The sequence below is a fragment of the Trachemys scripta genome, chromosome 4 (assembly GCF_013100865.1).
Source record: "Trachemys scripta elegans isolate TJP31775 chromosome 4, CAS_Tse_1.0, whole genome shotgun sequence".
Lineage (NCBI taxonomy): Eukaryota > Metazoa > Chordata > Testudines > Emydidae > Trachemys > Trachemys scripta.
In genome coordinates, this window is record NC_048301.1 from 18,861,932 (window position 1) to 18,874,287 (window position 12,356).

At 43.2% G+C, this 12,356-nt stretch overlaps 1 long non-coding RNA gene across 1 annotated transcript; it reads left to right on the forward strand.

Annotated features, from left to right (window-relative positions):
• Positions 1–2,331: 2,331 nt before the first annotated feature.
• Positions 2,332–10,803, forward strand: LOC117876938. Its single transcript, XR_004645580.1, has 3 exons — positions 2,332–2,528; positions 7,514–7,638; positions 10,160–10,803. It is a non-coding gene; the product is annotated as an uncharacterized LOC117876938 (long non-coding RNA).
• Positions 10,804–12,356: the final 1,553 nt, after the last annotated feature.

Sequence of the window (12,356 nt, forward strand, 5' to 3'; positions counted from 1 at the left end):
CTCCTCAAATCAGCATTTAGGCATCTAAAATGGGCATTTGGGCAACTGAATGCTGCTTTGCCTAAGTTTGAAAACTCAGCCCACTGACTTTAATTTTGGGCCAGAGGCAATGTTCTAGGAGATCAGGAGAAGGCTGATTCCTGGGACAGTGAGAGCAAAACTGAGCTGAGCAGAGCCACAGCTTTTTGGTTGGGGAGGGAAGGGGAAAAGGGCAGAGCACGTAGAGTTGGCTTACGGTGCCGTGCATGGGCAGGACGGAAACCTTGATGTAAACAAGGAGTATCACTTGCCTAAAGTAAGATCCAAATTTGATTGGCAAAGAGTTGAGTGTCCAAGATGCTATTGGGAATGAAAGAAGTAAGGCCTCTTGGTAGTCTAGCCAGGGTGGGATTTGAGTTTCGGTCAAACTTTCCTTGGCATTAGGAGGCAGGAGCTGTGCAGAAACGTGTTGCCAGCAGGAAAGGAGGAGTGCCACCCATTACACTCAGATGCATCGTGGATGACCTTGACAAGCTCGGGAGGAGGCTGCAGTGCTAAGAGTAGGCTGATGGGGAGATCCTACAGTGTCTTAAAAATGATGTCTAAAACTGATTGAGAAAAATAAGATTGAAATCTCAGAGTTGTTTTAAGAAAGTTATTGGGGCCACAAGTTAAAATCAAATGGTCCCAGAGCAGTTAAGAGTCTCACAACTGGGCATGCTTTATATGCAAGTAGTCCGATAGCCCACTGGTCTGGCAGATCAGCTCTAACCACTTTATAAATGTGGTTTAACACTATTTCTCTTTAGTGGTTTTATTAATGCCACTTTCCTTACTTTTGGAAGCTTAAAAACCATTTTGTGACTTAGAGAGAGGATGATGTGGGTCTGTGTTCCTAAAACTAAAAATGGTTGACAAGAAGGGGTTAAAAATCCTCCTGATACTCAGACAAGGCCCAACTCACAAATCAGAGGAGGAACTTCTGCTTCGTTCTCAGTGTTCTTTGGCCATGAAATAGCATTTAGGCATAGCAGCTACTCACTAACCTGTGAAACCAAGAATGAGAATTGTGCTTAATGGGCCTCTTAAGTAATGCATGTACTCTGAGTTTCACCCATTTCTGGCATTACTGCTGATTGTGGGCTGCCATGCAGATAACTGCAATTTACAAAAATGCACAATTGTTATTAGGATTGACTACCGCTATTATCGGTGTTTGTGTGCCATTTACAATGAGAGCTGCTTTAAAATGTAATTAAGGGAACAACTTCCCGTTTTTGGTCTCCTCTCATTCTTTAATGTTTACATTAAAATAAATTACAGTTACTGAGTGTTGTTCAGTAGTCTCAGCATAGGCCTCGGATCATCAGAAATTCTCAAGCTGGCAAATTTTTATTTCTCTCTGTGTGTGTATGTGTGTGTATACATACATACATACATATATATATATATATATATATATATATATATATATACACACACAAATATGATATAGACTAGTCCATGATGTCAGGTCTGGCCAAACTGTGTCTAGCACAGGACTTAGTAAGAAAGCACGAGAGAGTGTGTGAGGAAGGGGAGTATCAAAACTATATGCACACATTCCTGGTATTCCCCTGGCCCTGGGCTCAGCCGGGTCTTTCCAGGCCCTGGTGTAAGTCAGAGCAGCCTTCAGGCTACTGTTGCCTGTGCCCATTCCCCACAATCCCTAAGGGATGATCTGGCAGCTGAGGATTACTGGAGCACAGGGGCTCCCTGGTTACTCTCCTTTTAACCTGTGAATTCCCCCTATCCTGCTACTACAGCAGACCGGTGCCACTTAGGGATGCAATCCATGCCAAGGTAATCCAGAAGGGGTCAGTTCCACTGGTTTTCTGGCTGATTTGTGCCTGACAGCACTGGTAAATCCTCTATTTACCCACACTAAAGCTAGAGCATGGGCAGCTGCATTGCAGACATGGTCACTCTGCCTCTCTATCCTCTCTCAATCCCTTCTATTCTACTCTATTCTATTCTATTCAATGTAGGTCATTGTACCCTCTAAGTGGTCAGCCTCCAAGCACTTACTCCACTCCTTCCATCAGACCCATCAAATGTGACCTTCTCCTCAAAATAGCAGCGTCTTAGACAGAGAGGTTGTCATCATGTCTCAGTGCCTCTTGTCTCACCTTAGATCTAGTGTCATTTGTGATATTTATGGTGTGGACACCTTCACTTAGGAACTGGTCTGACACCAACTCATTTCACATAGGCCATTAGAGTGTAATGACTTTTGGTCACTATTGAGTGGTGTTTTAGACTGATAATACAGACATAAAAGCTGCTGTATTTATTATCCTACAGTCTGTCTCCTGAGCCATCCAGTCCCCATTCAGTCTCCAGCTCCATTCACAAATCTGCCCCGGCTTGTCTCCTGCAGTCCTGTCTTGTTCAGCCCCTCCAGAAGCTGTAAGTGGTGCAGAGCACATTCTGAGCGTTGGGAACACTCTCTGGCTTCCATGGAGCTGAGCCACATCTCCTGGACATCACATGTGGAAGGCAGCCCACAGGTAGGGTGACCAGATAGCAAGGGTGAAAAATTGGGATGGAGGTGGGGGGGGGGGGGGAGGGGGGTAATAGGAACCTATATAAGACAAAGCCCTGAATACTGGGACTGTCCCTATAAAATCGGGACATCTGGTCACCCTAAGTGCAGGTAGCAGCGCTTTAGCTGAGCGGGCTCACAGACTATACTGAAGGACGTGCCCAGGTGTTGCTAGCAACATTAAAGCTTCAGCTCATCCTTAAAGGTCATGTTAGAGGCTTATATTTGCCTCTGCACAGATAACAAGACATTTCATGTTCAGGATTACCAGGGTTTCAACCTACTCCGCAGAAACAGCTGTCAGTAAATATGTGACAACAGATGTTGGGATGTTCAGTGTTCTGTGCACTAATCTCTAGCTCTGCCCTGCACAATTAGACATTTTTCTCAGGGTGAAGCTCGGACAAATATTCTCAGAACAATGTGCCGTAAACTACTCTGGGTCATTCCGGACTAAGGAGCCCTAGGCAGACTGCCCACTTTTCCAGTCAATTGACCTTATTTAAAGAGCTCTGTCGAGACAATAATTTCTTGCTTGGCTTTTCCCCCCTGCTGCTATTGTGCATCATGGGATTGTCTGAAAACAGCAGGATAAAAACCTGAAGGGTTTACCTATTCCTAGGATGAAAAAGCAAAGAATAGCCCATCCTAGGTTGTGTTAGGATCATTTCTATTGCTATACAAAGGGCTCGATCCAGCTCCCAGGCAAATAGGTGTAAGTTACAACGTAACTTGTAAATATCAGCTTCTCTGTGTGAGAGATATTGCTATACACAGCCTGTGTATACGGGGCAGGATAAGTCAACAAATGAACAGGACTAGCCCCAAGTGGAAGCCACATCTGGTTTTTATGCTGTTATTTAATATCCAGTGTTATTTATCTTGTGGCTTTGGAAGCAATACTTTCTAGAGACGGTCCAAGCCACTAAGTCAATATTTACACTAGAACTGGAGGCATAATTTCCAGCTTGGGTAGACATAACTTTGTTAGGGCCCATTATAAAGACAAGGGATGTTTGCAAAATAAAGTGAGATCCATGTTTGGATTTTGAACCCTTCCACAGTCCAGGCTAATCTCTATGGTTTGGAAGACTCGCCTAACAGCATGAATTGATTGTGTGCCCATAAAATCAACTCATCAGACTTCTACAGGGACCAGCTCTGGCTCTCTGTTTGGCCCTGTCCTTCTCCATTTTATTTCTCATCTCTCTTCTATTCGGTTTTTCATTTACCTCACTCTGTTTCCAGGAACGTCTTCCCTGGTGTGGAAACCAGTGAGCATTAAGACAGGTTGCTTTAATAGTTGAAATTCACAACAGTGAATATTGAAAACATTCCATAAAAAAGCAATCATCAGTTCTGGAGCGCCTTGCGTAACTCGAATTTTGCATAAGTCGGAAATGTATACTCAACCATTACGCCAAAAAACCCACAACCCTCCTATTTCTAGCTTACGGAACTCTTTTTGTAAGCTCGGATTTGTGTACGTCGGGTTTACGTAACTCGGGGAGCATCTGTAATATGTCAGGATTCAGAGTTTTCCCTCTAATACTACAGTAACTCCTCACTTAAAGTCATCCCGGTTAACGTTGTTTCGTTGGTATGTTGCTGATCAATTAGGGAACATGCTCATTTAAAGTTGTGCAATGCTCCACTCTTACGTTGTTTGGCTGCCTGCTTTCTCTGGAGCTGGCATCCTCACTAAGCCCCCTGTCCCCACAGCGCCTCCTGCCCGCTGGATCAGCGCCTTCCCTCTCCTTCCCCCGCCTCCTGCCGGTGACAATCAGCTGGCTTGCGGTGTTTAGGAGGCAGGAGGGAGGGAGGAGGAGCAAGGACTTCCCCTCCCTCCCCTGCCTCCTGAACAATGCAACCAGCTTATTACCCCGGGCAGGAGGCGGGGGGGTAAGGACGGGGAGCCTGCATGCCAAGTCCTCGCTCCTCCCCCTTCCTTCCTGCCTCCTAAACGCCACAAGCCAGTTGATTGCTCTGGGCAGGAGGGAGGGGGGAGGAGCGAGGACTCGGTGTGCCTCCCCCATCCCTCCCCTGCCTCCTGCCCACGACAATTAGCTGGCTTGCAGCATTCAGAAGGGAGGGGGGAGGAGTGAGGATGCAGCATGCGAAGTAAAGGGGGAGGAGGTTGGGGGGAGAAGAGGCGGGTCAAGGGTGGGGGCTTGGGGGAAGGGGTGGAGTGGATGGGTCGAGGGTGAGCTCCCTGCCCCCGGCAAAGTCAGTGCATGTGTTTGCAAGAACAGCAAGAGGAGCAGACGGACAATCCATCCTCTTCCACTCTCTGACTCCACCACCTCAACCAAGCTTCATACTCAGCAGTGATAATTGTAGTATTAAACTGCTTGTTTAAAATTGTTTAAAATGTATATAATGCCTTTTGTCTGGCAAAAAAACAATTTTCCCTGGAACCTAACCACCCCACTTACATTCATTCTTATAGGGAAATTGGATTCTCTTAACATCGTTTCACTTAAAGTCACATTTTTCAGGAACATAACTACAATGTTAAGTGAGGAGTTTTTGTATTTGTATTGCAGTAGTGGCTAGAAGCCCACCCCCAGTGTGCTAGGTGCTGTACATGGTATGGGATTCTGTGCCTTGCTGCAGCTCATGTATGCTGCTTTGGCAATAAAGATAGGCCAGAAATAGCCCATAAGGGTTCAAGGAGGAATTCCCCCAGTGCAAGCATTATGTTGCCTTAGGGCAGGGTATATGTGAGACATACTACCAGGGTACAATCCTGACTAATGTGCAGCTGTTGCCTCTGCCCTGCAACTTTGCCTTACAATGCCTTGCTGAAGTACCTCCCACCTTGGCCTCTCACAAACAGCTTTCCTGCATGCATGCCACACCCTGAGCATCTGTGTGTAACTGCAGCCTGCCAGCCATGTGTGGATTACACTCTGGATCTCACCAGTCTTGGTTCTACTGCAGGATGACCCCAACACACCCCCAGGCCTAGATTTCCTCCACAAAAATGTATGCCCTGAACTGCCCAGGACTCTCCTGGACAGTACACAAGATTTTAAGTCCGTTATTCCTTAAAGGGAATAATATGCCAGTTTATTATCTAAAATAGTTATTCAGACACTTAAATTTAAACACACTGGGTTAGATAAAACAGTAAAACAAGTTTATTGTACAAAGATTTTAAGTGAGTACAAGTAATGAGGCATAAAATAAAGGTCTTACTGACCAAACCTCTATAGGTCAGGACCCCTCCTCCAAAGTCCAATTATTGCTTCCTTTTTTTCTTCCGGTGCAGTGAATGCAATGGCAGAGAGAGAAAGGGGTGCCATGGGATATTTGTCTCCTTTTTATAGTTTCAGTCCCTCTCTTGAAAAACATTTCCAGCTGGCACTAGGAGACAAAGAGTCTATGTGGAAGGATGTTCCCTGCTGTTTTTTTCCAACTGTTTAAAGTTCCTTTGTCTTCCGTTCCTGCTTCATGACTCTGTTTACTGTTTACATGCAAATTAAGCAGAGCACACATTCCTTTGTTTAAGACAAACCTGTTTGCTAGCTTCTGTTCATGCAGGGCTGTGGGGTTTCGAACATATATTGATAACACTGTATAGGGATATCTTATAAATTCACATTACAATGTTGCCATACACCTTTTATCAGGACAATACTGACCAGCAAATTATGAGTTTTCAAATGAGACCTTACAAGGCATACTTTGTACAAAGATTATTACCATAGTGTATATGATGTGAATACAAGGGTGTACTCTGTCACAGCATGTATATAAGGCAAGAGGGGGGTAGGGTCATAATACATCTGGCTATAGCCATTCTGGCATGGACCAGAAGCCATAGGCAGCCCCCTCGAGGAAGCAGTTGTAAACTAAAGCAGCCTCCAGGATCGCAGCAGCCTCCACAGCAGCCCAGAATTGGGCTGCCCCAAAGGCATCATAAAGCTACCTGACCTCTTTGGCTGCTGGCCTGTGCTTTCTGTGTTGCCTCTCCAGGAGGTTTAGATCAGATCCTCAGCCATAGAGTAGGAGACAATCCCTACCGTGAAGAGCTTCTTCCCTGTTTTTGTTCTGGGAGGGGGCAAGCTGCCAACTAGAAGGGAGAAGCTGGTCTCACCCAGAAAAACTTTCCCATAGAACAGAGTAAAGAATGACCATGCCCATTATGATCAGTTCCACGTGCACAGGTTACCTGGGCTATTTCTTTCCCCTGATTGGATGAGCGTAACTCTGATGTGAATACTCAGTCACCAGGCCAAAAGTCACTATCCCCAGTAGGGTGACCAGAAGTCCCGATTTCATAGAGACAGGCCCAATATTTGGGCCTTTTACTTATTTAGGCATCTATTACCCTGCATCTCCTGTCCCGATTTTTCACACTTCCTATCCGGTCACCCTAATCCCCAAGTATTCTATGGATTCATGTAATTGGACATTCTCAATTTCAATAGCCCCAAATATATGTTTTGTAAAACCAAACTTTCATAAAATATAAGACCAATAGAAATGTTTCCACAATTAAAAAAAAAAAAAACACAACCCACTGAAGATGCTTCCTTTTAATCAAATAAACATTCCACTGCAGCATGTGAAACCCAAACAAGATAGCAGGAAGATCTAGAAAGTGAAACTAATTTTAAAAAAGCGCAACTGACCTACGGGATTTTTATAGGCCAAGTAGAGAGAAATGTGGAACAATAAACAAACTGTGACAAGTTAATGGGATTTTTAAAATTCATTGTAAAAAAATCTAAGCTGATATTAAGTACACAGCAAAAGAATGAAAATGGTGCAAGACATTTTTGTTTGGAAGAGTTGTTATTATTAGAGGATAATCCGCATTTTAAAAAGCATCATAAGTCTTTCATTAGGCTTATCTGTATAAGCTTAGAGGAAGGGTCTCGGCAGAGCTATGTTTCATAATATTTGGAAAGGATGCTGTATGCTTCACTGTTTGCTTGGGAGATCCTAGATCTGGAAAGAACAACTCCTGGAGAGGAAAAAGAGGAAGCAAGGCACAATAACCATGGTTTCTGAGGAACTTTGAAAGGAAATGAAACAATAACAGTTTAGAAGACGAACAATTGCAGGTAAATAACGCTGACTTGGTGTTTATGGGAATTTTCATCCTTAATGTATTAGTCGCTCGTTGCTAACTCTCCAATGAAGTGTGCTGCTTCCAAAACAGCTGCCATATCTGTGGAAGGAATGCCTGTGAATACCACCATTAAAAAATAATAACTCCCAAAGAGAGGTAACTTTTGAGATAGAAACTTCCATCCATTTGGTTTCCACACAAAGATAAATCCTGGCATTTTTTAGTTACTTTTTAAATACCTTTAGGATGTGTCTGTACTAGGGAACTGAGCCATTCCTATTCCTAAGTGAACTTCTTTGAGAACAAATGACTGAGTACATCCCATGCCAGCAGTGCTGACTTCTGTTCTAAACCACTGCTGTTTTGCCACACACTGTCGCTAGCATTAATCTAAACCCTTTGAACTGTAATGCCCTCTGGCTACCTATTCTATAGTTTCTGGCACTGTTCCTACAAGCAGTGGATTCTGGGAGATTTAGAAAGGTCACTGATACACTATGGAACAGATGTGGGAGGACTGTGAGCCTTTTCAGTGTGAACTGTTTTAGTATTATCTACACTGGAACTAACACCTGTGCAGGCCAAAATGATTCAGACTAAGCCAGTATTTAGCCGTACTGAAAGCAAGTCTCATGTAAATAGTATTCAGCATGCATGTAAACTGTTTTGTGGGCACATTATCAGTTTAACAAGCCTCTTAAATGGACCACCCAGTTCTTAGCATGATAAATTTCATCAGTATAATAAAGACTACATTACAGAGGTCCTTAGATAATGGAGACGTCCATTGATCGCTAGGCTTTTCTCTCTTTCCAAAAGAATTTGTATACTAAGGAAACTGGTGTCACAGTTAGTTTCTGTAGCACTGTGGATTGACATGCTTGCTCTGTGCACCTCTCCCATGTGGAACACTAGCCCCAGAGTTAGTTCTTTCAGAATCCACACGTGTAGTACTTAAACAGGGTTTGTTTTATTTCACTCTGGTTAGATCACTTGCTGCCCCCTCTGGCAGAGAATACAAGATTACCCTGAAGAATAAAATGAAGGAATTAATTGACATCTTAATTAATTACAACTTTTAATTAATATTCACAAGGGCAACAAATGTTCCAGAATGAAAAACAGTGATAATTCCTGCATTGGAAAGGGAAAGGCCCTGCTATTTAAATGAAAATCTTGTAGCTGAATGTGTGATTATAGCATGACACTGGCTGGCTCTGCTTAGTGCATGAAACTTGTATTGTTTGTAAAACCACACAGCCCATTACTAATTAATAATTCTCTATGGCTCGTGCTCCACATTGTCCACAATGCGCTAGGCATGTTGCACAAACCTAGTGGAAGGCACAGTCCCTGCTTCAAACAGCTTACAGTCTAAAAATCTGGGCCAAACTATGTTGGAAGGAGGTATAGCTCAGTGGTTTGAGCATTGGCCTGCTAAACCCAAAGTTGTGAGTTCAATCCTTGAGGGGGCCACTTAAGGATCTGGGGCAAAATCAGTACTTGGTCCTGCTAGTGAAAGCAGGGGGCTGGACTTGATGACCTTTCAAGGTCCCTTCCAGTTCTAGGAGATAGGATATCTCCATTAATTATTATTAACAGCAGGAATTTGCCAATTCCACTGGCCCAGCTCACCCCCTCCTGTAGTAAAGCCCATGGAGGGATCTGGGGGAGGAAATCTTAGGGAGGATTCCCATGTGGCAACATCCCTAACACTTCCCCTCTCACTCTCACTGCCATAGTGACTCTCACTTACATACCGTGGAGCTGGGGTCCCCCTGCAGAAAAGTCCATACGACCCATCTCCAAATCTTGGGGGATTCTGGAGTATCTGTGGGAAGCCAGAGATATCTGGTGCCAGGCCTTATGCCTTCAAGCAGGCACTGGGCTCCAACAGCCCTCCCCTCCTGCTCTGTGGCAGCATGGTTCCATTGGCACAACCCTACCAAGAAAGAACCCTCCCAGGTGATAGTCTGGCTCACCTCTTCCTCCCTGAAGCCCACCTTCTCCCCCACATCTGGGGGGGGGACTTCCTCATGGAACTCAGGCAACCCCCATGTAGATCTCAAAGGCATAATTTGGCTCTGTGTGATCTGAAGAACCCATTAGAACCATCCAAACACTGTCCTTTACGTAAAATATTGAGCTATGTTATTATGAAGTGTTGCATCAGGGCGCTTTATTTGATTTGCATAGTGGAATCTATTGGTTAAATGGCTATAAAAGCTGCCCTGGGTTTTTTCCTGACAGGCTTGAAATATAGCCCTTGGATGTGGCTATAAAGATGGTGGCTTACTCTACTTGTTGGCAGTAAAAAGCAGGAAGGGGCAATCTGCCCTGTACATAGTTTAGAATTTAGTTTAACAAGAGGCTTATATGTTTATGATGACCCCTTGACCGAAGGACATTCATAGGCTTCAAACTGTGAAGAACATTATGGGGCTGCAAGACAGCAAGGAAGATTTGGTGTCCTGTAAAGAAATAAATCCGTGTTGTGTTTTGCATTCTCTTAGGTGAATGCAGTGGTTAATTCATCACCTTCCACAGAGCTGGTACAGCATGGCAACTTCAATGCAAGCTTTCACATGCTGTCCTTCGGTATGATTCAATATTCCTGGAATAACTTCCACTAATCTGAGGAGATAATGTAGTATCATGCCTAGCACAGTGGGCATCCGTGCAAATATTAAACATTAACAATGCCCATTGAAGTGCATGGACACTCTGTTGTGGTTGCAATATTATTGCCAATGTGGTGGGCATCATTCAGTAGGATCTTGACTGAGAAGATCACTTCTTTTCATGTGGGCCATTAGATATTAATGACTTTAAATCATTGTGATCCCGGAGAGGATTTCAATTGGTGAGCGAGATGTGACAGACTTGGCATCTGTTCAACAAACTTCTGAGGCATCCAGTTCCCCGATTTACAGTTTTTCCTGCACTATCTGATACTTATCCACAGCTCATAGCAGGAAGTGTCATTTTTCAAATCACTTTTGCTCTCAGTTAAACCAATGCAATCCCATCAACTTCAGAGAGCAGAATTTGACCAAAAAATGCTTATTCGTTAGGTGAAATATTACCATCAAGTAGAGTGTCTTACACAGGTTCCACCTTGATTCTGTAGTCCTTTCACAGGCAAAATAATAATAAATAATAACACCTAGCTTTTATATGGTGCCTTTTTCAGTAGATCTCAAAACACTTTACAAAGGGCAGTGAGTATCATTATCCCCATTTTACAGATTACAATAGGGTATTTGCCTGTGGAACAACTGTAGTATTGGGTAGCGTTGGTATAGTCCAAAGCAGAGCCTACAGCTGGTCAAACCTGGAAAGAAAAACTTATGTATGAACATTATCTTTGGCAACATTTTCCGACCAACTTCAGAACTGGTCCAAGCATCATTAATAAACCCCCACTTATAGGGCAAGGCCCTGATCCTGCAATGAGCTCCATGCAGGTTCTGTTGCTCACGTGCAGCCCAGCTGATTTTGGTGGGGTTCCACACTAGAATAAGGTTTTGTCTGTGCAGAGCCCATTGCAGGATCAGGCCCCAGCTAGTGAAGGAATTTACTGCAATCCCATCTTTGCCTATTAAGTGTCTTCTGCTTCTGAACCAAAGTAAACTTCAATGTTAATTTTAAAATATTGCTGGCATTTATCAAAGTAATTACTGTGACCATGTAAAACTCCAGACACCATAAATACTGTTGATACTGTAGATTGAATGCTCCCTAGGTACCTATTACTGATGCTACAAAACATACTTGCAAACATACTCAGCAGAAATGCTGAGGTTTTCTCCAACCTCAGCATTAGTCAGGCCTCATGCAAAACTGATGCAGCACACGGCTGCAGATTCCCGAAAATGACCAATGTTCTTTGTCAAATCCCATCCATCTTTATCAATGACTATATGTACTGAGAGGAAAAAATACCTGCATATTTTGAATGCTGGGTAAATAGATCCAGAAGCTATAAGAGGGGGAAAAAATTAACTGCTGTTGTGGCTTTTTTGATCACTCATCCTCTGAAAAGCAGATGGTTTTTAAGATGTTTCGGGTTGGTCACCCAAAAGCGAAGTACCCAAAATTACTATTTGCTATAGAAAATGTTGGCCTTGACGTATTAGTGCACACAAGAATGTGTGTAGTGTACAATACACACTGGCCATATTTTATCAGTCCATCCCTTTTTTTAGTAATGGGATAAATGAAAGTAGTCTCTGTCCCCCCCACACGCACACACACTGAATGGAGATAAACTGTTTTATAGCATCTGAAAAATGTTGGGGAATTGTTGGATAGCTGGATCTTATTTGGCATTGGGGGAATTATGTGCTGAGTTGCCAACAAAAATGTATTTTCCGGTGTAGAGGAAATACTTACAAAAAGAAATCAAGCCAAAAAAAACAACAAAACAAAACAAAAAAACCCTGCAGTCTAATTATCTCTATTTAAGCCATTTCCTGTTGCTGATTGGACTTAGTCTAAGAGGAAAGTTGATTTTTGTTGCTAATGCTGTGAAGGAGCAATGAATTGAATACTCTGGTTAAATTTTTCAAAAGCGAGTAGTTATTCTGGCCGAGTGGGTCAGAAAATAGGATTTTTTCTGTGGAAAACAATTACAAAAATTAAAAATGCAATTTTCATTGACATTTTCCATGGTAAAGTTTGACTTTTCAGTATAAACAAACCAACCCA